This window comes from Microtus oregoni, unplaced genomic scaffold, assembly GCF_018167655.1.
Source record: "Microtus oregoni isolate MIOR12 unplaced genomic scaffold, Mior012 000028F_ref0000031, whole genome shotgun sequence".
Taxonomy (NCBI): Eukaryota; Metazoa; Chordata; class Mammalia; order Rodentia; family Cricetidae; genus Microtus; species Microtus oregoni.
This window is the reverse complement of record NW_024543087.1, coordinates 30903520-30929572: the sequence shown is the minus strand read 5'-3', so window position 1 is coordinate 30929572 and position 26053 is coordinate 30903520. Positions and strand designations below refer to the sequence as shown.

At 38.0% G+C, this 26053-nt stretch overlaps 1 protein-coding gene and 1 long non-coding RNA gene across 6 annotated transcripts in view; one reads left to right on the top strand and one right to left on the bottom strand.

The window, feature by feature from the left end:
- Window positions 1-2045: 2045 nt before the first annotated feature.
- LOC121464349 lies at window positions 2046-25939 on the bottom strand. Of its 2 annotated transcripts, XR_005976510.1 has the most exons (4): window positions 25834-25939; window positions 20642-20697; window positions 19494-19846; window positions 2046-2163 (listed from the first exon to the last, which is right to left on the bottom strand). It is a non-coding gene; the product is annotated as an uncharacterized LOC121464349 (long non-coding RNA). The 2 variants fall into 2 exon arrangements; XR_005976509.1 differs by lacking the exon at window positions 2046-2163 and having other exon boundaries at window positions 19250-19846.
- Plscr4 (phospholipid scramblase 4) overlaps window positions 18676-26053 on the top strand; it is a 37698-nt gene continuing 30320 nt past the window's right edge. Inside the window, exon 1 of one of the 4 annotated variants that reach the window (XM_041677253.1) lies at window positions 18676-18708. The gene's annotated coding sequence lies outside the window, so the exon portion shown is untranslated. Of the gene's footprint in view, window positions 18709-25786; window positions 25906-26053 lie in introns of those variants that run through there. The other 3 variants (XM_041677250.1, XM_041677254.1, XM_041677251.1) reach the window with 3 other exon arrangements.

Sequence of the window (26053 nt, the reverse complement as noted above, 5' to 3'; positions counted from 1 at the left end):
AATTGATTGCATTCAAATATCTAGATCTCGAGAAGAGTTTTTCATTTTCAATTAAATTGAGAGAGTTTAGCTTGGATCCCATGTCTCCCAAAGATCCACGGATCCATCTCTTAAGTAGCCTGGCTTTCCTCTTCCACACACATTAGGAACACCAGCAATGCACATTGCTTTCTGGGTCTTGTGTGCGAAAACTTATGGTGAAATCAGTGTGGTCACAACTATACACACTCCTTGAGCTACTGTGCCCACTTTATACATTTCCCTGTCATAGTAAGGTGGTGTGCAACTCAGTTCTGCCTCACGATTTTGCACATCACAAAGCTCTGTGACCATTCTAGGCTGTAGCCTCAAACCTTTGAAACCACCCCCACAGTCCTCTTTGAACTTTCTGTTCACTACCAACAACCTCATCTAGCTTGAACTATGCTCTACTCTCCTGTCTCAAAAACAGAAGTGCAGGTCTGTCCCCCAGCAGACAACAAAGGCACTCACTCCTAGCTTTTCGCACATACCTTGCAAGACAATACCCTAGCCCTGCTTTCAAATTATCTCTCTCTCTTTTGAGCCAACATTCATTAACAGGCATGGTGTCTAATAAGCAAGTTCAAGGACCTCGCCTTGCTCTAAACATATCAGAAAGTGTTTAACAAACTGTCAAGAAAATATTATCACCAAAATGTAAAAAGTGATACAATAATGTAGTGACCCTAGACTTAGCAACTGATTGGAATCCCCTGGAAGAATTTCTTTTTAAGGTAGTCCTTAGCTCTAGGTGAGAATACATGGGTATTCACTGAAACATGTTCCAACATTTCTACATTTGGGAGACATTATAATAAAACATTGGATTAGATTCTAGTTGTCTCATTAGTTATCTTTAACATCTGCTTCACATTAACCATGTTGAACTAGCTTCAAAGTAAATTAACCAAAGAGAGTACATATTATTAGATTTCATTATTCATATGTTTTCTCATTTTCTCTTCCTCTTCTTATTTTTTTCAAACATTTTCCTAATTTTAATGTTGTTTCACCAGGATATGTACACAGCACTTGTCAAAAATTGTAATTCCCCTTTTCTGCTATACAATAGGCATACAGAGTTAAGTATGGGTAATGTGAGCTTGATCTCTAACTGGCATAAACAAACTGGCTGCAGCACACCTCATATAACAGGCTGAAGATCATAATAGTGGAAACATTCGCTAAATTGCACTCAGAAAATAAAATTCAAAGGAGGAAGATAATTGCAAAGATTGCCTTTAAGTGATGAAGCATTTACACACCCATTTCAGAATTTCCTTTCGTTTTAGTTGGAGAGAGTTCTCACATATTCACCTGGGAATGTCTATAAATGTTAAATCCACTAATTTTGGAAAACTTTGACATTTCACTACACCTAATTTTACCAAATACCTCATCAATTATTTTTAGAAATGTGAGCCAAGTATAAACATTGATGAGTCAATAGTTTCCTACTTAGCAAAGAAATAACAAATTCAAATTTTTACCAGATGGACAGTGGAAGGGGTTTTTATGAGGTCCTTAAAGAACATGATGGAGCTAGTGGTGATGGCACACGTGCCTTTAATCCAAGCACTCAGGAGGCAGACGCAGGTGGATCTCTGTGAGTTTGAGGCCAGTCGGAATGAGTCTCAGGATAGCCAGGACTGTTTCTCAGAGAAACCCTGTCTCAACGCCCCCCCCCCAAAAAAAACCCCAAAAAACAGAAAAAAAGACAAAAGCGAAACAATAAAAACCCCAAATCAAACAAAAACAAAAACAACATGATGGTGGGGAAATGTCTTCTTTCTGGACAGAGGACACCACTTGTAAATAGTGCTGAGTCTGCCTTCCTCTCTCTTCCCCTCCTCTTCCTCTCCCCCTCCTCCTTCTTTCTTAGTTCCTCTTGTTCTTTGGCTCTCTCTCCTACCTTTCCTCTATCTTCCCATGTCTTGAATCTTGGAGATGAATTCCAAAATGGGCAAAAGTTTGCCCTCAGTAAATTGGAGGAAGTTACTTGTTTCCTGGAATTTGCTCAAGTCAAATTCACAATCTTCTCAAGAGCAACAACGGGAGCTAGGTCCTTCTGGAAACTCCGGGAGTTGACACCAAGGGTAGAGAGGGCTGCAGCATCGAGTGAGCACACCGGAACCATTCTTCCTGGCCAAGAGAAAAGTTAAATGGAGAGGACTTGTTTAAAGAAATGGAATGGCACCAAGATTTTGTCAGTGATTAGTTTTGTTTTCTCATACTGAACACCAACTTCTTTTGGTTTTCTAGATGTCTTATAGAAGCAGAAGTGACTACATATGTTGTTGGACTCAAGCAAAAATTGTGGGTTTTCTACTTCACAAACTTTAGAATTTCCAGGTCAGGCCAGGGACACATATCCCCTATGTGGATGCCCCATTCCATTGCATAACCCAGTTTTGCAGTAAGAGCTAGAGGCAAAACGAGGAGCCGGATTGAGAGTCCTTTTCCTCATTTGTCAAGCTGTTTTGAAACTCAAGTACTGGCAGAGGAAGGCTTTTTCAAAGTTGGAGAAGCTATTGAAACATGGCCATCCTCGGACCATCCACATAGCTTACCCCCAGATAAGGGAGCATAAGGCTTCCTCCCCAAGAATTCTATTGTGTGTGCAAGGGGTGGCCCACAGACCAACGCAGGGGTGATATGCAAAGCACTGGTTAGAACTCAAGGTCAAAAGTAGCAACAAGCTAGACAGGTGATAGAATGAACAATAACCCTCAAAACATCAGGTTTTTTAGCACTAATGACATGCTTGCTTCATGTTTGCCTTAGGCATTTAAAGTCCCACGAAGGACACGGGTCATGAAGAACACCTGAACATCCTGGAAAAGTTTTCCCTGTGCACTGCAGGAGGACCAGCATCTCTGTAACTGCCCTTATAATGTTAATTAAACTGTACCCACTAGAGCGACAACCACAAAACTTTCCTATTGTCTCTTCAAATAGGAGTGCTTGGGTTCTAAAGCCGAGATTCACCATCTGAGTATTTGGGGGAAGTGACTGAATCATGCTGCCATGTTAGGGCTTGCTGTCAGGATATTTGGAGGGTGAACTTGTCAGGGTCTTGTGCCTAGGCTTGATTTTTGATCATGGGAGGGTGAGCTAGTCAGAAGCCAAATGCAATAGGGAACCTTTCTGGGCTATATTACCTCACTGTGATTACCTCCTATCTTCATAAGCCAGGATTTGCAGAAAGAAAGGGGGGAGGGAGAAAAAGAGAGAGAGAGAGAGGTAAATAGAGAGAAGAAAGAAATGATAGAAAATTACTATGTTCCTGAGGGCAGATTCTAAATTCTTTCTCTCACTCTCAAGAAAGAGTCCCAACTCATCCAGGTTGATATAACTTTACTAAAATGGAGAAAGAAGGAGAAGAGTGTCAGCAAATGTCTGAAACACTCTTCTGACTGTGATGGCTGAGGTGCACTAGGCTCATGGATAGATTGTTACAGACAAAACATGTGAAGAGAACCTCCAAAAGAAGAAAGCTGGTGAAAAACTCTAGGGCAGTGTACTGAGGAGGCCATCCCCAGGCAGATAATAGAAATCAGAGCCAAGTTTCCAGGGCACAGGCAAGAACTTAGCAAGGAAAGGCACAAAAGAGTCAGGAAACAGATGGAAATGGAATTTAGAAGGAGGCAGTCCAGGAACACAAGAGGAGGGAATGTTTGGGAAGACAGCCAGAGTGTTGTGTGTCCAGGGCTTGCTTTGTGCTTGGTGGTAACAATTACATAATATCTGAACACACAGAAACCCACTACTCCGAAACCTGTGATTTTGTAGTGTACAAATAAATAAAACAATTTTTCATCAATAGAGCTATAATTTTTAAATATATATTTGGGATAGATGGTAAAGAATCCACAAGGGGCAAATGTGGCAAGAAACTGTATACTAAAGAATTCCAAGGTCTCAGATGTTCACATAAAATGTTTGTGGGTTTACGGAGTTGAAAGTAAAAGAGCCTCTACCAGCCACACCTAATAACATACTTGAATTCTCATGATGCTGAAGCAGGAGAAATAGTCTTCTCCAGGGAAGGATGTACCAAGTGGTTATCTTATACCAAATTATCAGTCCTAAAAATATTCATACAAGTAACATTATACAGACTGGGAAGTTTGTGTTTATGAATACGCACACACATATTTTTTACATGAATATATATACACGTATATATACATGTAATAACAATTGACGAAAAAGACAATGAATTTAAAAGAGAGCAAGGCAGGAAGTATAGGGATGTTTGGGTTCGGCATGAGAAAAAGAAAGGAAAATGATGTAATTGTATTATAATCTCAGATCTCATGATTAAGATATCTAGACCTAGGAAAGTAAGGTAGGGGTCATACCATCACTCTTGACCAGTACAGCGTGATATAAGAACTGCCTGGTTTAAAATGAGAAAGGAAACTCACTTCTTGTTTCAAGGCATTCAGAACTATCAGGAATATCAAAACCATATTTCTTAATTACACTATATGAATTTAAGGGAAGGATCAGATAAAACAAACCTTATTAAAATTCATGTTTAAAGATATTCTTGTTTTATAAATATTTTAGGCAGATATATGCTATAACGAAATCACAATTACTTACCTTTCCCCCGTTTTATTTCTTACTAGCACACACTTAGTGCATCTTTATTTATTGAAATCAATTACTTAAGCTAATTCTTCAAAGCTCATTGCAGGCTTAGGTGACCATAAACAAATACTAAATGAAAAACAAGAATGTAATTGCTATCATTAAATCATGTCTAGCTCATGGCTAATTTCCCAACAGATGTAACAATATTTGTTATATTTTTCCTACATTCAAGAATGTTGCGATGTTATTAAAACTCTTCAGGGTAAATGAACAGGGATGTATAAACACAATTAAATCCTTAAAAAATTAGTTTTAACATTGTCATGTAGTAATGGAGGAAATAGTTGGAACAGAAATGGACATTGAAACCTTTAACTTAACAAATGTATTCAGTGCACTGTTAGTTTCCAGGATGTGTTTTTAAATGTTCTTTGATTTCAATATAATTGAAACAAGGTGAAAATGAGAAATATGGAACAGACTGCATGTCCTGAGCCATGGAGTATCTGGTACTTAGTACTTAGAACACAGTGACTAAGAATTCTACTCAAAAGATAAGATGAACACATCTATTCATAATCCCTACGTTGAAAACAACACTTGCTACCAACTGGGACATACAGGTGCCAATATCATTCATTTTCCCTCCAATTGAGTTCAAAGCCAACTGAAAAAAGACTAATAATGCATAAACCTGTAAAACCAATGATGATGGGATGAGTGGTAACATTGACAGGGAGCATGTCAAAATGAAGAATGACTTTAACTCTGTGGAGAAGGGGGGAAACAAGGAAAATTGCTGAAAAGGCTTGTGAATGATGGGAGCCAGTTTCAAGCAGGAGTCACATGGGGAAAAGAAGAAACGGATTCTCTAAGCAGTCTGGTTTCCAGAAGGGGAAGGAGCATGAGAGAAGGAAGACATGTGGCAAACATCTCAGTGCATGGTGTTTGCCTTTGGTCAGGTTCTGACGGGCACAGTGTTAGGAACTGATGGGAGAAAATGGGACAGAAGAGCATCTACACCACCCTGGATGTGTCAGTGACACTCTGAAGGGTTTCAGTAGGAGCTAATTGCAGCCACAATTGCATCTGATTACATTGTTATGATTGTGTATAGGATTAAGACAATGTGACTACTTTTTATTTGATAGTGAGGAGTTTAAGGAAGAAACTATTTTAGAAATATTTGAGACAAAATATATTTACATAAAGCAACTATTGACAAGTAGTTTGTTGCAGTTTCTTCTCCAGGCCAGTAATGGATACATAGGAATTCAAAGTCAAATTAGACCATGTAGTGAATCCAGGCCAGTAATGAATATATAGGAATTCAAAATAAGACTAGACTCTGTAGTGAATCCAGACCAGTAATAAATACATAGGAATTCAATGACTCAAAAATAAAGAAAAATTAAAACTTCATTACAAGAAAATCATGATCAAAAAGAAAGCATATTATGTAGATTTAGCAAGAAGATTTGGAAGTAGATAAAGAAAATAATTTATAATTGCTATACATTTGTAGACATAACCAGTAAGTAGTTTTTAATTGTGTTATTGTGAGACAATATTCAGTGACTCAGCTACTGTGAATTTTGTACATTAAATTAACATTTTTAAATATTGATTCTCTATCAAAACACATTGTTTATATTTCCTGTATTCTAAAGTACTATTTAAAATTTAAGTCCTTTTGGGGAAGTACTTGTCCATTTCTTGTTACATTTTCCATGAAATTCTAAAATTTACTCTATTGCATGCGCATATGGTTTTCTTGAAGAAAAATTTATATACATATATTGTTTTTCAATATAAAGTTGAGAATTGTTCTTTTAAGTTCTGTGAAGAATTGTGTTCGAATTTTGATGGGGATTGCATTGTATCTCTAGATCACTTTTGATATGATGGCCACTTTTATTATGTTAATCCTACTGATCCATGTGCATGAGAGTTAGTTCCATCTTCTGATAACTTTTTCAAATTCTTTCTTTAAAGACTTGAAGATTTTTATCACTTTCACTTGCTTGGTTAGAGTTATGCCTAAAGGAGTTTATATTGTTTGAGGTTATTATGAAAGGTGTTGTTTCCCTATTTTTTTCTTAGTCTGAATGTCATTTGTATATAAGAGGGCTACTGATTTTTACGAGTTAATTTTGTAACCAGATACTTTGGTGAAAGTGTTTATCAGCTATAAGAGTTCCCCAGTGGAATTTTTAGAATCACGTATGTATACTATCATATCATTGGCAAATAAAAATGCTTTGACTTCTTCCTTTCCAATTTGTAGCCCCTTGATCTCCTTCAGTTGACTTATTGTTTTAGCTAGCCAAGACTTCAAGCACTATAGTAAATACAGATGTAGGGAGTGTACAATTTTGTCTTATTTCTAATTTATTAGTATTACTTTGAGTTTCTCTCCATTTAATTTGATGTTGGCTATAGGCTTACTGTAAACTGCCATTATTAAGTTTAGGTATATCTCTTGTATTCCTATTATCTCCAGGACTTTTATCATGAAGGGGTATTATATTTTGTCAAAGACCTTTACTGCATCTAATGAGATGATCATGCGTTTTATTTTTTTTTCTTTAAGTTTGTTTATATTGTGGATTACATTTATTGATTTTTATCTCTACATCTGTGGGATTAAAGTCTAAATAATAATGGTAAATAATCTTTTTCATGTGTTCTTTGATTCAATTTGCAAATATTTTGTTGCATATTTTTGTGTCTATGTTGATCAGGAAAATTAGTCTGGAATTCTCTTTCTTCTTTGGGAATTTATGTGGGTTTGATATCAGGATAACTGTGGACATAAAAAGGAATTGAGCAAGATTTATTCTGTTCCAATTTTGTGCAATAATTTGAGGAATAATTTGAGAGTTGGTATTAACTCTTATTTGAAAGTCTGGTAGAATTCAATACTAAAATCATATGGCCCAGAACTTTTTTCCTTTTGTTTTGGTTGGGAGACTTTTAATGACTGCTTCTATTTCACTAGAGGTTATAGGTCTATTTAAATTTTCTTCTCTGATTTTGATCTTTATTTATCCTTGGTAAGTGGTATCTATTGAGAAAATTATCCATTTTTTTTAGATTTTCCAACTTGGTAGAGTACAGGTTTTCAAACTATGTCCTTAAGATTATTGGGGTTTCCTTGGTGTCTATTATTATGTCTCCCTTTTCTGTTGTAATAAGAGCTGCGGGGCTGTGTCCCCAGCACCCCAGCCGCCTGGCTAGCTTATGCTCCGAAATAACAATATACAAACTGTATTCTTTTAAATACTGCTTGGCCCATTACTATATAGCCTCTTCTAGGCTAATTCTCGCTCCTGGACTAGCCCATTTCCAATCATGTGTGTAGCACCCCAAGGTGCGCTTACCGGGAAGATTCTAGCCTACGTCCATTCTGGGTCGAAGCTTCATCACGTGTGTCTCAGAGAGCAGAGCTATCGCATCTGGAGAGGGGAGCATGGCGTCTCTGAGCTCACTTCCTCTTCCTCCCAGCATTCTGTTCTGTTTACTCCTCCCACCTATGTTTTAACCTATCAGGGCCAAGCAGTTTCTTTATTGCTTAACCAATGAACTCAACAGATTGATATATGACACTCCCACATCGCTTTTCTATTCTAATTTTCATAAGTTGGGTATTCTTTCTCTGTCTTTTAGTTGTTTTGAGGAAGAGTTTGTCTACGTGCTTGATCTTCTCAAAGAACCAACTCTTTGTTTCATTGATTCTTTGTTTTATCCTTTTTGTTCTACTTTATTTATTTTAATCCTGAGTCTGATCATTTCTTTCTGTCTACTCCTCATGGGTGTGATCCCTTCTTTTCATTCTAGAGCTTTCAGGTGTGTGGTTAAGTTGCTAGTATCAGATCACACCACTTTTTTAAAAATTTAGGCACTTAGTGCTATGAACTTGCCTTCTAGCACTACTTTTATTGTATTCCACAAGTGTGACTATGTTGTGCATACATCTGCATTGAGTTCTAGGAAGTTTTTTTCTTATTTCTGTCTTGACCCATTTTTCATTCAGTAGAGAGTTGTTTCCCTGAGTTTGTAAGCTTTCGGCTCTTTCTGCTGTTATTGATATGCAGCTTTAATTTGTGGTGATCTGACAAAACCCAGGTAGTTATTTCAATTTTCTTGTATCTGTTGAGACTTGCTTTGTGTTAAAATATGTGGTCAATTTTGGAAAAAATTCCTTGAGGTGCAGAGAAGAAGGTATTTTTTGTGTGTTTAGTGAAGTGTTCTTTAAATATCTGCAAAAAAAAAATCTGTCCACTTGGTTTATAACATCTCTTAGTTCCAGTGTTTGTGTTTTTAGTTTTTGTCTGGATTACCTGTCCAGTGATGAGGGTTGGTTCTTGTGTCTTCAGCGTTATCAGTGTGTAAGGATCAATATGTGATTTAAACTGTAATAATCTTTCTTTTACAGATTTGGGAGCCCTTATGTTTGGGGCATAGATGTTAAGAATTGCAATACCTTCTTAATGAATTTTTCCTTTGATGGATATGCAGAGTCCTTTGCCATCTCTTTGGATTAATTTTGGTTTGAAGTTTACTTTGTTAGATATTAAAATGGCTAACCTACTTTGTTTTATAGATCTCTACACCATCTTGCTTCTTAGGTGTTTTTGCTTGGCATATCTTTTTCTAACCATTTACCTTGAGGTAATATCTTTCCTTGTTGCTGAGGTGTGTTTCTTGTATGCAATAGAAGGATGGGCCCTGTTTTTGTATCTGTTCTGTTAATCTGTGTTATTTTATTGGGGGAATTGAGGCCATTGATGCTAACAGTTATCAATGAATAATGACTTTTATTTCCTGTTATTACATTGCTTTATTGGTGTTGGTGTAAATGTTGCCGTTGGTGTTGGTGGTAGGGTGTCTCTGTGTGTGAGTATGTGCGTGTGTGTGTGTGTCTCCTTTGTTGGTTTTGATGATGTGAAATTATTTAATTCCTCTATTTTCATGTGCATAATTAACCTCCTTGGTTTGGATTTTTCCTTCTTGTGTCTTCTGTAGGACTGGATTAGTAGCTAAACATTCAAATTTGGCTTATTTTCTCTCTCTATGGTGATTGAACATTTTATTTGTTGTAGTAATCTGGGCTTGCATCTGTGGTGTCTTAGAGTCTGCAGCACATCCAGATCCCTCTGGATTTTAGAGTGTCCAGTGAGAAGTGAAGTACAATTCTTATCGCTCTGCCTTAATAACTTACTTGATCTTTTTCCTTCCAGCTTTTACTGTTCTTTCTTTGTTTTGTATGTTTAGTGCTTTGTTATGTGTCAAGCGGACTCTTTCCTCATGCAACCTATTTGGTGTTCTGTATGCTTCTTGTACCGTTATAGGCGTATCCTCCTTCAAGTTAAGACATCTTTCTTCTATAATTTTATTTTGAAGACATTTTCTGGGCCTTAGAGCTGGGTTTCTTCTCCTTCTTCTATTCCCATTATCCTTATATTTGGACTTTTCATAGTATCCTAGGTTTCCTGAATATTTTCTATCATGATTTTACATTTTTCTCTAACTGATATATCCATTTTTTTTTTTCTATTGTATCTTTAATGCCTGAGATTCTGTGTTCTATCTCCTGTATTCAGTTGGTGAAGTGTAACTCTGAAGTTTTTGTTCAGATTCCTAATTTTTCATTTCCAGAATTCTCTCAGTTTTTGTTTTATTTATAGTGTCTATTTCCTTTTTCAGGTATTGAACGCTCTTATTTGTTTCCTTCCACTGCTTATTTATATTTTCTGCATTTCTTCAAGAGATTTATTAATTTTTTTAAAAGGACCTCCATCATCTTCATACAGGTGGTTGTAAGACATTTGTCTTGTGCTTTAGCTCTGTTGGAATATTCAGGGCCTACTGTGATGAGTTATTTGGGCTCCAATGGAGTCATATGGCCCTGGTTGTTATGATTGTGCTTTTACACTGGTGTTTAGGCATCTGGGATTGGGATGATTCTATGTCTAGGTGCTGGTTTCTGGATTTGTCTTTGTTGGATAGGTGTTTTTTACCTTTGGTTTTGGTTTCTTCTCTGGATTTTCAGAGAGTGTGATGGTTGTATTGTTGCCTAATAGAAAATTTTCTTTGAACTTGATAGTTGTGGCCATTGGTGGGTTGACATAAAATATGTCTCTGGTTATTTTTAGGGGCATTTCATTTGTATTGTTATAAACAAAGTTTGCCTGAAGATCAGAGAGTAAAACAGCCTCATTGGTCAGCCTTACAGACCAGGCAGTGGTCACATACACCTTTAATCCCAGTAGTCACACTAGTTGTCATAGAAACTGGGTGGTGTATGCCTTTAATCCCAATTATGCATACCTTCTACTCCAGTCTTAGAGAAAATGATAAAATGGGAGAAGACAGCTCACAATCTCAATCTCATTCTTAAATTCCTGGAGACAGGATTACCATGTCAGACTGAGGTCAAGGTAAGAGCAAGTGGTTGGCTGCTTTGCTTTTGGGATCTTCAGGATGAACAACAATTTCTGTCTCTGAGTTTTTATCGTGCTTCAGTTATTGAGAGCTGACACTTAGAAATTAGGATAGGCTAGGAATCTAAAGGGTTTCACTAGAGGGAGGAGAGCAATGTTCAACCAGGACATGCTTATCTCATCTCCTTTGAATGAGGAGAAACAGTGCAGAGAGGTCACTCCAAAAGGTCTGATATTGCACCAGGGAGGAGATTAGGGGATTGGATCTGGGCAAACAGAGGGAGAAGAGAAAAACTGCAAAGAGCCTACTTAGATTTCGGGCAGATGTGGCCTGTGGGTTAGCAAGGGGTACCTGCTGGAGTTGGGGTTGGAGAAAAACCAAAAAGTGGGGAGAGAGGGGGTAGACTGGGAAGATCTTGAAATTCACAGTAGATAGGAACGGGGGAGATAGGGAAGGTTGACACGGGTGTTCTGCTGCAGAGCTGCAGATGAGGCTGGGGCATTGACTCTGGGGGAACAATGGGAGAAGCAAGGATCTGCAGGCATCTATCTAGCTTTCTGGCAGGTGTGGCCTGTGGGTTAGCAGGCGGTGCCTGCTGGAGTTGAGGGCTGAGATAAAGTTACTAGTAGATAGAGAGAGGTTTGGAGGGGATGGTCTGTGGGCTCCACAGGAGATGTGGGCAGGGGGGAAGGAAAGCTGCAGCTGGTGTTCTGTTGTAGAGCTAAGGCTAAGACTGGGGATTGGATTTGGGTGACAGGAGCGAAGGTCTTCAGTTGATTTACCTGGTTCCCTGGCCTGCTCAGCTGGTGTGTTCCCAGTGAAAGCCTGCTGGTGTTGGAGACTGAGATAATGGGATGAGTTTGGGAAAAGAATGTTGGAGGAGAAGATCCTCGTGATCTATTGAGGATAGGGTCTGAGAGGTAAAGGAGACTCCAGCAGATTTCCTGATACAGAGCTGGGGGTGAGACTGGAAGGATTCTTACCTGACTTTTAACAGTACTTTAAAAAAAAATAAGACCACATTGTTTAATAAACTATAGTTTTGTTTAGATGATTGTAAAAACCAAAAAGCCCAAGTCTTGATGTTATAACAATCCTATGTGTGAGCCCTTCAGAAAGCTCTCATTAATTAGAATTACTTTTGCTTGAGACAAGCATCATTGATGCTATAAAAAATTACTTCTAGAACTTTGTATTATAAGTCCTTTATAGATACAATGTCAAAACTATCCATCAGTACTACTGATTGACAATTTTCTGGCAAAAGGGGCATATATAGAAGGTCAAGTGCATGTTGGTAATGTCTGGTCTTGTCTGACTGAACAACACAGTATCTGCTCCCTGTCCACCAATGTTGGAAAGAATACAGACCATTTTTTAAATTTGTAAATCTGTGTTACAAAATCCTCCCTTCTGTTTGATCTTTTGGGAAATTCAAGACTTGCCCTAATGAGCCCCATTCAGCTTGCAACACAGAGTTGGGCAGAAACAGCTTTCTATTCTCATCTCTGCCAGGATGACACGGGACAAGAATTATAAACATTAGCTCCAGGATTTTCTCTCCTTTAAAGAGACAGCTTTCATGGGAGGGTATTTACTGAGTCTCTGTCTTTGATTCTATCTTCTGATCACCGAAGGGTATTGTACCACAGTAGAATGTAGTATACTAGTTTGAATTACTCATCAAAAAAAAAAATGGAGAAAGATTAAGAGAACAAATGTACAGTCTCTAACTTCTCAACTCTGAGGGAAAATGATTGTGACATTTTTACTATCACCATTTTGTCCCAGCTGTGGTTGTTATCATTTCCAGAAAAGCTCTTTCTATGGTTAAAGAATTAAATATCATTTATTGAGCTACAAAGGAAATGCGCTGACTCGTGATCATGTTAAACTGTTGGAAGCAGAATAGAAATAATACTTACATACAGAGTCTTTCAAAGCAACTCTGTAGAGCTGTGTGGGAGGCAGCCCATCAAAACTTCTGAATATTACAAAGTTATATACTGAAAAAAAATTGTTTGCTTTTCCCCCAAGAATCTGATTACTTGCTTCTGTCTGTAATTCACCAAGATTTCAAAGTTGTTTCTAAATATTTCTTCTATCTCATGGTAAAGTGACACATCCTTCTTTCCTAAATTTTTACTTCTCTGAGCTAATTGTCTGTAGTATGGCATTGTTAAAATTAAAGCATTTGTAAGTACCCTCTTCTTTCAGTACCCTTCTTTGGGACACGTTCACCTTTCACAGTCTCGTTTGCAGTAAAGCGACAGGAACTAAATGATGCTCCAAAAACACTCTCATCATTGCAGAGTGTATAACCAATTTTACTTTTTGTGCAGGGACAGTCGGTCTCTACTAATATAGTCTAAGTGTGCATCAACATCTTGAGCACTCACATGCAATCACAGTGTCATTTGGATTAAGAGATGAATAACTATGGGTTTTCTTATATAGTGTTTATTTTCATCAGTGTTGGCTATTCCCTCTTCAATTATGTTTTTGATGTTTTAGTGGACATCATATGATGCACTAAAAGGGGTGGCCCACTGAAAATCAAGTCATTAGCGCACTGTTACAACAACCTTCTTGAATTAATACAAGTGTCAGTGAACTCAAGTTTATGACAGTTGTAACACTTAAGCTTACGAATTTCTTCTTGACAAAAATTAAGCTTGCCTACCTTTGGTTTAGTGTACACACACAAAGAACCTATAGAGTAAAATAAAAACAAATATTAAAAATATAAAAATAAACAAAAAGAAAAGCACTGACATAACATTATAAGAAAAGGACCTCCAAAGATGCCATTGAGTTTGTCTTCTGTTGGCCATCTACTGTCCGTCATGAGGCCTACTCTTAAGAGTAGTTTGTTTCTCCTTGAGACTTTCTTGGAGAAAATTCAATTTTCATTTGCAAGTAGCTATTGATGGAAAAGAGCTTTTTGGTTAGGGATTGGGGCTTGTGTTTACTGTTCCTTTCTGCTCTAGGATCCCATCAGGACAGACCCCTGCAGGCCACGTGCCTGCTGCTTCTATCATATGTGTGACTGTGAGTTCATATGTGTGTCATGAGAAGTATCAGCAATTCTTGGGCTCCTTCTACAAGAGCTGGCTACCACATATTTCTTTTCAGATTAACTTCCACAGACTATCATTCAAGCAATGTCTCTAACATCTTCCACATTTTTGTAGGAGTCATGCAAGTCTTCTATATTGAAAGTATTTTCCAGGAATATATCACATCTCTCTCTCTTTTCATCAATAGTAAAATATTCAAAGTCTTGAGCATGGTAAGGCAATGATATATGGCATACGCAACAGACAGAGAATGAACACAACACGGAGCACGTGTGAGGAAATGGTAGGTAGTAGGCCAGATAAGTAGATGCCTTTAAAAAGTCAGGACTCTCCATTTTGGGATAAATGCTAAATTCGTTTTGAAAATAAGACTTTATATTTCTTTAAAAATGAATTTATTAAAGAAAATTTGGGAGAAAATATGCATATGTGTTTGAAACTAAATTTCGTTTACTTGTGTGACCTACTCATAAAACATTCTTTTAAAGTTCCTTATTTTAAAACTCTAATTTATTATAAAAGTTCCTATTGCTTAATATAATTTTAGGTGTCAGCCTACTCTGATGAAGTCCCTGTATAAAACAGGACACTGTTAAGTTCATTATTTGCCTGTATTTAATGACAAGAGATAAATCCCTCCATATTAGAGTAATTTCATAGACTGGGAACCTGGCATGGGTTAATTGAGTTTGAAATTATCTTATAATCCACACATGAATGGACTTCCAGACTAGAAGAAATACCTCTTTTTCACTATTTTTCTTTGGGGAAATGCTGATCCATTTTGTAGTTCCAGAAATTTTTGTCAAATTGCATTAAATAATTTTGAAACATTATTACATTAAGCATTATTACAAAATTTATAAATAAATGTTGAACACATAAATAAGTTATTCCTGAATTAATTATACATAAATAACTAAATATATTTAGATGGACAGGCCAGACAAATTAGTCAACATGTAATAAGCAAAGGAAAACACACCCTAGCTCCCCACTGTGTATAATAAGTAAACAGTATTTATTACACTAATAAGGCCATAAATAAGGAGATATAATACAATTAAATTTGTATTGAATCTGTTATCATAATTATAACTCAATAAAAGCTTAAGTAATTAGTGTAGATTTAATAAATACTCTGTTTCGGACCTTTGACCCATTACAGTGTAGCCACGCTAATCGATTCTCTCAAGCCACACTATCCTTATTCCTTGTCATGTTTTACCACTGATGAATTTCTGATGGCCTCTTCCATGAATTCCTGTTTATCCTTTTATCACAAGATCCCAGGCACAAATCTAAGTATGATTCCACCAGAGGAATCTTGGTCTTACTTACAGACCATGGGTGAGGAAAAATGCCTTACTCAGTATGGTGGTTTCTCTATAAGAGCGTAGGTGGAGCCCTTTCAGTTAGCCTTCCCCAGCTACTTTCTCTAACATCTCCAGAGATGAGCCAACAGTTTGAAACTAAAACAGAGTTTCATACAAATGGCTGAAGTCTCAGGAGAGAGTTCAGTGGTGGCTCCAACGCCTCCTTCTAGTCAAAGGATGTCAACAGTCAACAATCCCCATGATGATGATCTTCCACAGTCAGGCACAGCTGATCCACTGAAGATGGTGGCTGTTTTGCTCAAAGACTGTGTTCTACAACATAGGCTATATTTAAAACAATGATTTATGCTTAACATTTTCAGGTTTATATAAGTACTATCATTGTGTTATGTATGTATATGTGCATATTGAATACATCTGTTTTATTGTTCTATTTATTATTAGTATGTGAGTGAATAAATACAGATGAATGTGTGGCATGTACTTTCAGGAGTCAATTCTCTCCTTTCACCCTAAACTCATGATTTGGGCAGGACTGAACCGATCATCAGACTTGCACTGAAAACCTTTTTCACTACTGAGTCATTTCGCCACCTCTTATATCTACTGTACACTTCTGCTACTTGAAAAAATGATTTTATACTACACATACTAAAAACAGCAACAAATTATAACTCCCATCCCTGGAGACAAGGATATACAAGACCATTGTTCCAGATGATGATTCTATTACCATAAATCCTTCCAACTCCTGCTAGTGACCCCTACCCTATCTTCCTTCCAACTTCATGTCCTCCAGTTTTGTTCTTAAAACCCCTAAGTCCAATTAATACTGTCATGAGTTCATGGGCAGACTGCTATTCACAATGAAATGTACAACCTACCATAAGCCATTTCCCCAAAGAGAGAGAGAGTCTTACTCTCTCAACAATCACCCACTGTAAGTAGCCACTCTACCAAGGGTAGAATCTCTTGATACCTATCATTCATGTTGGGATTTTGATTAACTTGAGACTGCATGGGTCTGATGCAGGTAACCATAGATGCTATGAGTTATATATGCAGCTACCATGTCTTCTTCAGAAGTCAGCATTTCACAGCTCTCATTTTCCTTCACCACCTCTTACATCCTTTCCCCCAATTCTGAGATGTTCCATGAACAAAAGAGAGAAGAGGAAGAGCTACATCTCAATATCCCAATCAAGGCCATAGCTGTAACCACTTTTCTTCCATGAGGCCTCACTGGCTACAAGTTCTGCTACCTTTCAATGGTTGCCATGGCTAGGGAATGAGAATTTATTAACATGCTCTTGCATGGTGGGGTTTGGAAGGACCAAGGTTAGCAGAGACTCCTATGATATCAGTAGGAGATTGAAAGCAGCAGATGGAAGGATTAGACAAAGATTTCAAGTCTTGTCCACAGCAAGGGAGATAGAATTTGGGATTTGAAAAATGGCAAAGATAGATAAGTTTTAGCCTCAGGCATTTAGTAGACCTGCTTTACCAAAGTATACATAAAGAGCTCTAGAAGTTAATGATTAGCCTATGACCACCCAAATGACTAACTCTTCAGAGGAGTAAGATAGAAGTCAAAATCTTTATTACCCACAATATCCTGTGTACACACACACACACACACACACACACACACACACATAACTTTGCAATGCATTCTAAGAAACAGGCGCGCATGACTCATTGTCAAAGTTCAGTATCAGCCCACAGAAACAATACTGAAATACAGTAGAAAAGAAATCTTAAAAAGATGTTCAAGAATTCAAAGAAAACAATGGTTGTCATTAATTACTAGTTATGAACTTTCATGAAGAGATATGAATGTTTCAAGAAGAAATCATATAGAGACAGTACAAATCCAATATTTGCCATAGACTTTCTAGCATATTAAAGTTTATATAATTTAAATGACAAAAGTGTAAACAAAGACTTGTTAGACAATCTCTTAGCCTGACACATATTTAACTGAAATGCCAGCAGGAAAAGAAGGAAAATGTTTGAAGAGAATATGAATAAAAAAAAAGAAACTGGTTTATAGTTTTCCAAATTTGAAGAAAGAAACCAAGCCATTTATGAAGCTTAAAGAACTCCAAATAGCATTAATACAAAGAAATCAAACATTGTAGACTAGCTGCACAATAGTAAATATTAGAACCATGACTTTAAGTCCCAGCAGATAAAAGGAAATAAAAAACTATTGAGAAATTAAAGAAAATTCTGTGCACACAGAATTCCATTCTCAGTGAAAATACTCATAAAAACGCATGACATTCTAGATAAACTGGTGTTGACAAGTTGCTTCTTCTGTGATCTATTGAAGGATAAAGTCAGGAGAGAAATGAGTAGAATCCATCCTTAATACAGAAAGAGTGTAAGAACAATAGAAACAAAGCAGGAAAATGGCCAAGAGTAGCACAACAGTTGAAATGGAGTTTGGTGAATACTGCAGAAAGAGGAAATAAGCAGAGGAAAGAGCTACAAATTCCTCTGTGGGAGAAGTAGAAAGGAGTAGCCACCAACTAGTGCCCTTAAAGAACCATGCTGTACATACTGGACTGGTTGGCAATGAAAGAAAGAGAGGATCTTGTCTCTCCTGAGTTCGGGCACCAAAGAAATGGCAAGCTGGAAAGAGACTAAGGATTGCTGCAGAGACCTGACCAGGGCATAGAAATTGACTACAAAATGGGCAGAGAGCTACCTGGGCCCGACTGATTCTGGAAAGTTCGGTAGAAGTGTGGCACAGCCGCCTGAAGATTGTATTCTTCACAAGAATCTCAGTGACCAACCTTAAGAATATATAGAATGTATAGAAGGCACTACCATGCATCACTGCCTAGGTAGTTAACACATCATCCTGAAAAGTGTGCCAATACAATTATCTCAGGGAAAACCTGTGGGGTATTGCCTAATAAAATGGCCAGGATGCTGGCAGGAAGGGAACACCCAGGGGCAAAGGTAAAAGCAGATATTAGAGTCTGAAACACAGAAAAGCTCCATGGAAAGTAAGATGCCCAGCTCTTCAAAGAGAGGGTATGGCTGGCAAGCAGAGTCTTTGACTGGGACATTCTTACAGAATGGTAAACTCCATCCAGAAATTTCATCCAGTAAATAGGACTGTCCATCAATTTTGAATTACCAAGACTAGAAGGTCCTCTTGCCACATGCTGAAAATCCAAAGAAGATGAGAAGAACCTCTTTCCTTCCAGGTAGGTGACAGTATTGTACTATTAAATTTAACTTACCATTTTGAATGTACACTTTTCTATCTCAATCTTTTATTTGCTTTTAGCTTGTATCTTCCTTGGGTAGGCTTTTATGACTGTTCTTTTTCTGTATTCATTCTGCAATTTTTTTTTTTTTTGGTTTTTCGAGACAGGGTTTCTCTGTGGCTTTGGAGCCTGTCCTGGCACTAGCTCTTGTAGACCAGGCTGGTCTCGAACTCACAGAGATCCGCCTGCCTCTGCCTCCCGAGTGCTGGGATTAAAGGCGTGCGCCACCACCGCCCGGCTTCATTCTGCAATTTTTAAATCTATTATTTCTCACATTACTAACCCATAGATTTTCCCCTTTCATTCCTGTTTTACTTCCTCTTTTCATTTGTTCCCATTCCCTTTTTAGGCCTTATTTATTAAGGAGTTCAGATTTAAAAGATTGTGCACTAAATGCTTTTCATTTAGCAATGTTTTGAGAATTTAATATAGGTATACTATATATCATTTCCAAACCTTCTTCTCCCCTCACCTCCTCCTGTGTCCATCCCTTACCATTTCCCCTCAAGCTCATGATCTCATAACTTATTCTTTCCTTATTGTGATGTGTCCTAGAAAAACATACATACACATACATATGTGGATATAAATAACAGCCTGAAAAGTCTTTTCAGTGTTGTTTATATGTGTATGTATTTAAGGTTGACCACATGGGGTTAGATAAAATATTGAGGACTAACCCCTGAGAAAGATCGATTCCCCTCTCAGGATCCATTAATTACCTGCAGCTCTTCATCTAGGGGTGGGGTCTTGTGAGATTTCCTCTATACATTTTGACATGCCAATTCACAATGTTGTCACTGTGAAGATCTTGTTTGTGACCACAAAGTTGAGGTTTCATGGCTGTAATTTCCTTGTCATGCCTCACAGAGGATATTCTGGCTCTTACATGTGTGTTGCTTCTATGTCCTGATAGTCTTAGGTGTACAGAGTTTTTATTGTAGATATACTATCTGGGGATAGTCATCTCACAATCACTTCATTATTCTCTACTTTTTGATCAGCTGCATCTCTCTGTGGTGGTCTCCATCTACCGAAAGAAGAAGCTTTTGAAGGGTGAGAGCTTCATTTATCTCTGTGGATAAAAAGCAATATTTAGAATGCAGTCAGAAATTACAGTCATTTAGGAAAATGGCAGTTGTAGGTTATCCTCTGGGGAACATGACATCATCAGCTATGGGCATTTAGTGAGGTATTGGACATGAATTCCCTCATACTGAATGGGCCTTAGATCCAAATATACAGCTGTGAATTGTGTTCAGGTTAGTCTCATTCCTAGACCTTAGAGCTGGATAGGATGTTGATGACACTATATTTCCCCATCTTCCCCTGCAAAAGAACATAGGTGACATTGTTTCTGAACATTATCATAAATATATGTGAAATTCATAAGAGCCTTTCGCTCTAAGCAAATAACAGGATGTTGTAGTAGGAGGCCACTTATTTCTTTCTGGCTGTTCAGCCCTGAAATCAACACACAGAAACTGTATTAATTAAACCACAGTCTGATCTATTAGCTCTAGCTTCTTATTAGCTAGCTCTTACATCTTAATTTAACCCTTTTCTGTTAATCTGTGTATTGCCACTTGGCTATGGCTTATCAGCAAGCTTCCGTCTGGCAGCTCGTGTCTTTTCCCTCTGGTGGTTCTATGGCTTCTTCCTGACTCTGCCTTCTTTCTCCCAGCCTTCAGTTTAGTTTTCCCCACCTAACTCTATTCTGCCCTGCACAGGCCCAAGACAGTTTCTTTATTAACTAATGGTATTCACAGCATACAGAGGGGAATCCAACATCAGATTGTGGTTTTCATTACTTCAGGAGGTTTCCACTCAAATAGACTGGAAAACAGAAGTTCAAATGAAGATAACTTACCCAGCACGAAACATCATCCTCTGACTTCTACACACAAGCCAAGGCCTGCCCTCCTCCTACAAACACCAAAAATGAAAAAAAAAAAAGCATGAGAAAGATGGCAAATAAATGAACTAACAGTGTACTTCAATGTCCTAGATAAACAAAAATAAGCCAAACCCCCAAATAGTAGATGACAAGAAATAATAAAGAACAGCGAAGATACTAATGAGAAAGATATGAAAAGAACAACACATAGGTTAAATCAATTAAATGTTGGTTCTTTGGAAAAAATGAGTGTGATTATCAAATCTGTATCCAAACTAGCAAAAATAGAGAGAAGAGATGAATTAATAAAATTAGAGATGAAAGAGATGTGTTACAACAGATTTCAAGGAAATGTAGAGAATAATTAAAGAGTATTTGAATATTTATATTTTAAGAAATTAGAAAACCTAGAAGAAATGGAAAAATTTCAAGACACACATGATTTTCCACAATTAAATCAATAAGACATAAGCAACAAAAAAGATTCATAACAAATAATGACTTTGAAACAGTAATAAAAATCCCCTAAAAAGAAGAGTCAATGATTAAGAAAATTTACTGCCCAATTTTACCAAACATTTAAGGAAAAGACAATGTTAATATTTTTCTGTTTCTTCCAGGCAATAGAAATGGAAGGAACACTATTAAATTAATTTTAAGAAACCAGTATTACCTTTGTAACAAAACTGGCTTAGAAAACAAGAAAGAGAAAAATCCAACAAAAGAAATTATGATCAATTGTCCTTACGAGCATGGACACAAATATTTTCAAACACATACATGCAAAACAAGTTTTAGAATATATTAAGAACATCATGTGCCATGACTAAGATGTCTTCATCCCATGGCAGGTTGGTAAAACACACCCAACTCAACTCCTGTATTTAACACAGAAAAAGACTTGAGGAAAGAAATGAGGTGCTCATCTCAATCGATGCAGATAAGTTCTTTGACAAATTTCAGTATCTACTCATTATAAAAGCTCCAGAAAAACTAGAGAACTATGTCTCATCATAATAAAGGCAAATATGACAAATTAGGCCCAATGTTATGCTAAAATAGGAAAAAGCAAAAAAAAATCATTCTTACCATTCTTATTTAGTTCATTGCTCTAACTTTTATTCTGCAATAAAATCAGAGGAAGAAATAGACAGGAGAAAGTGGGAAAAAAAGAAGTCAAAGTATCCCTGTTGTGGATGAAGTGAACTTATACATAAAAAACATGAACATTTCAAAACACCTCGTGTGGTTAGTTAGTGAAAGAAGGTGAGCTCTTCAGTAAATGTTTCTCAGAAAAGTAGATCCATATAGTTCACCAACACAAATATCACCTAAAAATAAATAAAATACTTTAATGTAAGACATTAATATAGATAGACTAGCATATAGGTAAGTTGTAACATCAAGACTTTCAGAAAAGAAAATGCATGTCACAGAAACCAATTCTCAGGTTTGACAAATGGGACTATAAGATGATAAAAGTTTCTATACAGCCAAGAAAACAATCCTCTGTGACAGCAAACAAAATGAGAAAAAATATTTGCCAACTATATATTAGACCAGAGGTTAGTATTTACAATGTATAAATAATAACTGCCAAACAAAAAATCTAATCAATAAATGGTCTAATGTAAATGGCCAATGAATATTAAAGATGTTTGATATCTTTAGCCATTAGGGAAATGAAAACTAAAATTTCTTTAAAATTCCTATGTGCCCCAATCAGGATGCCTAGCAACAAGAAAGCAATGTGGTAAAGATGTACGAAAGTTAGACCTCTATCTAGGCTTGGTAGTTCTGTAAACCCGTGTGACCACTATGAAAAATCGTTATCGTGACTCCCTAAAACACTAAACTACCATATGAGCCAACCTTACCACTCCTGGTTTTATACCCACAGGATTCTAACTGTTAAACACAGAGATACTTGTGGATTTAGTTTCTACTAGGAAATAGAAACAGTTTAGATCATCATCAAGGTGAGTGGATAAAGAAAAAGTGAAAACATGCCATTTTATTTTATTCAGCCATAAAAATAAATTAGGACATTTGTAGGAAAAAAGAATGAAACTGAAGATCACTACATTTAGTGTAAAAAACCATATTACAAAAGACAAATACCATATGGAGTCCCTATTGTTGAAGACACCATGTACTTTGGACACAGAACCAGGAAGAGCTGAGCTGGTTCTAAGCCAAAAGCCTCCTCCTCGAGAATTAGCCTACATAGTACCAGAAGATGCCGTGGAAGCTCCCAAGGGAAGGAAGCAACCAATAGCCCTAGTAAGCTGTGATTGCTATGAGCCACAGCAATGACCAGTATCGGGAGATAACACTAAGGGTATAGTAGTGATGCACAAACTTTGGTGATAACCAGCAGCTTTCTACTTAAATGTGAGGTCCACCCAACATTAGGGAAACCATGCCTGCTACTGGTAACCTAGCCAACTGCTTATAGCTAGTGAAGTCGGGAATTTTGGAAGTGACCCTACAGCGACTACTTTACTGAAACAGGAGAATTCCTATCTACACTCTTAAGATTTTTCCTTCTATTAACAAATAAGTAATCATAGGCCATACTGTTTATGAAATTTTAGCATTGTAAATAGCTCTGTCTCTCCCTTCCCCTTTCTAACCTCTTCCTCTCTATCTCAGCAGTGGATCATGGGAGAAATAAAAAGGGGTTCATGTGATAGCTAATGCCATCAATTTATTAGAATTTAGAATTACATAGGAGAACATCCTCTGCAAATATCTGTGAAGGAATGTGTGAAACTCTGGGCATGCCTGTGCGAAATCATCTTAATCAGGTTAATTGGGCTTGGGTGGTCCTTTCCCTAGATTGGGTTACATGGAAATGGGAAAGCTATCTGAGCATCAGCACGAACTCTTTATTCTCTGCTTTCTGATCATGTGTGTGGTATGACCCCCTACTTCCAACTCTTGCTGTCTTGACTCTGATTCATGATGGGCTGCAGCCTTGAACTGTGAGCCAGAATAAACTCTTGCTCCCTTGAATAGCTTTTGCTGGAGATCTTTATCACAACAGGGAAGAAACTAATGAGGACAGAAGCTAATGGAATGTATGAACATGAAACCAGAAAGGGGACTGAGGTGGGGTGGGGTGGCTCCTAACCAGAAGAGAGACCTTACAAGAAGGGAGAAGGAGAATGGGACAGGGTAGTGAAGAGCAGCATGGATAACAACAGAGTATATTGACATATATGTAAGAAAATAGTGCAATGCAATCCGTTACTTTGTGTGCTTATGTATAAGTTTTAAATACAAAATATACAGAATAAAATATTTTATTCTGTATAAAATAAAATATTTTCAGATTTTATAAAAACTGTGCAATCACCTGTAATGGTTGTGCCCTACAAAAAAAATTCACTTCCAGGCTTAAGAGAACTGAAAATAAAGACATAAGCAAGCAAACAAACAAAACCAGCAAATTACAAGAAATCACATCCATGGAAATTTATACATGCTATCTTATTTTTTTCTCTAAGTTTTGGCAAAAGACAAATGATTGACTGCTGACGTAAACCTCATATTTTGTACCATTTATAACATGTGTATGTCAACATCAGAACAGAAACACAGGATTGTGAAAAATGCAAGGTACCATTATTAAAAATTTAATTTTACTGGACTACTCCAATAGGAATTGTCCCAGCTAGGGTTTTTATTGCTGTGAAGAGACACCAGGACCATGGCGACTCTCATAAAGGAAAATATTTAATTGGGACTGGCCTATAGCTCAGAGGTTTAGTCCATATTCACCATAGTGGGAAATGGCAGCATGCAGGCAGACATAGTGCTGGAGAGATAGCTTAAGAGTTCTACACCTTGATCTGCAGGCAGCAGAAAGTCTTCTGAGAGTCACACTGAGCAAAGCTTAAGCAAAGGAGACCTCCATGCCCACCCCCACAGTGACACACCTACTCCAACAAAGCCACACCTCCAAATAGTGCTCCTCCCTATGAGTTTAGGGAGTCAATATATTTAAACTACCCTATTCATTAATCCCAGCACTCGGGAGGCAGAGGTAGGCGGATCTCTGTGAGTTCAGAGACCAGCCTGGTCTACAGAGCTAGTTCCAGAACAGGCTCCAAAGCCACAGAGAAACCCTGTCTCGGAAAAAAAAAAAAAAAAAAAAAAAGAATTGCAAATCCGACACAAAAACAACCCAAAACCCGATTTCAAAGAGACACTGGCGGGAAGCAGCAGGGAGTCAGACAGATGGCAGTGTATCAATCACCCACTCCCCCACAGAAGGGTTCATATTGGAAGCTCAAAAAAAGCAGAACCCCTTCATTGCTGGTCATTCTGCCTGCGGCTCAAGGCCTGTGAGAGGGGCTTGTGGTTGCTCTCACATTTATTTTGTATCCCAAACAATGCTTCACAGACATGTTTTGATCTGGAAATTTTGGTGTCTCTCATGTGGCCACTGCTGATATTAGCACTCATTAGCTCAATTTCTTGATCCCTTCAACAAGTTTAAAACAAAGCTAAGCATTAATTTTTTGCTAAGACTTTGATGTCAAATTCTCCGTTTTATGCTTTCAATACAATACCATTTCTTCATTTGAGACGTGTTCTTGGCAGCTATTACTGACAAAACATTATTAATTGTTAAATCAATTTTGACAAATCACGTGCTAAGCAAAATGGAAAATTCCAATACTTCACTCCCAAGGGCCTGCCCCTTGTACACTCCTCCCAGAGCACAGCAAGGCCAAGCTCTCAGATCTGTTTGTGTCCAGCTGTGGTTTTGTGTGAGATCAACGGACGTTTGGGTTCACCCTCTTCCTTCATCTTCCTATATTGGACTGACCCACATTAGTCTGATACAGTATTTGTGCCTGAGAGCGTTAATTAACCAGTTAACTAATGCCCTCTTTCTAGAGTCAGAAACCATAAGCAAGCCTGCTCTTGCCCCCACCAGAACTCCATTCCTGGCTGTCCCTCCTCCTCCCAGATCAGAGCAGTGAGGCCAACCCCAAAGCAGAGGAGCGGATTCGGAGCTCTGCCCTGCGGGCTCCGTTGGCGACCGCAACATGTTTTCCCCGCGCTTGGCTGCGGTTCAGGAGGCCGGTGCCCCACCCTTCAGGAAGCCCTTCTCGGGAGCCTCGCCCGCTGCCCGCCGTGGATCGCCCCACCTCCTCTGCACCTCCTGCCTTCCAGGGGGAGGAATAGTGGATCGCGGCTGGAGGCGCCTGCAGATGCGGGTGGTGAGCGGGGGCCGTCGGGGAGCGGGGGTCCCGGGAAGTTTGCGGAATGCGGGAGGGCGCCGGGTCCCTGGCATTGGTGGAGGCGGGGCAGCGCCCTAGGCAGGACTTTAGCAGCAGGTGGTTGCGCAACTTTGGCGTGGTGGTGTGG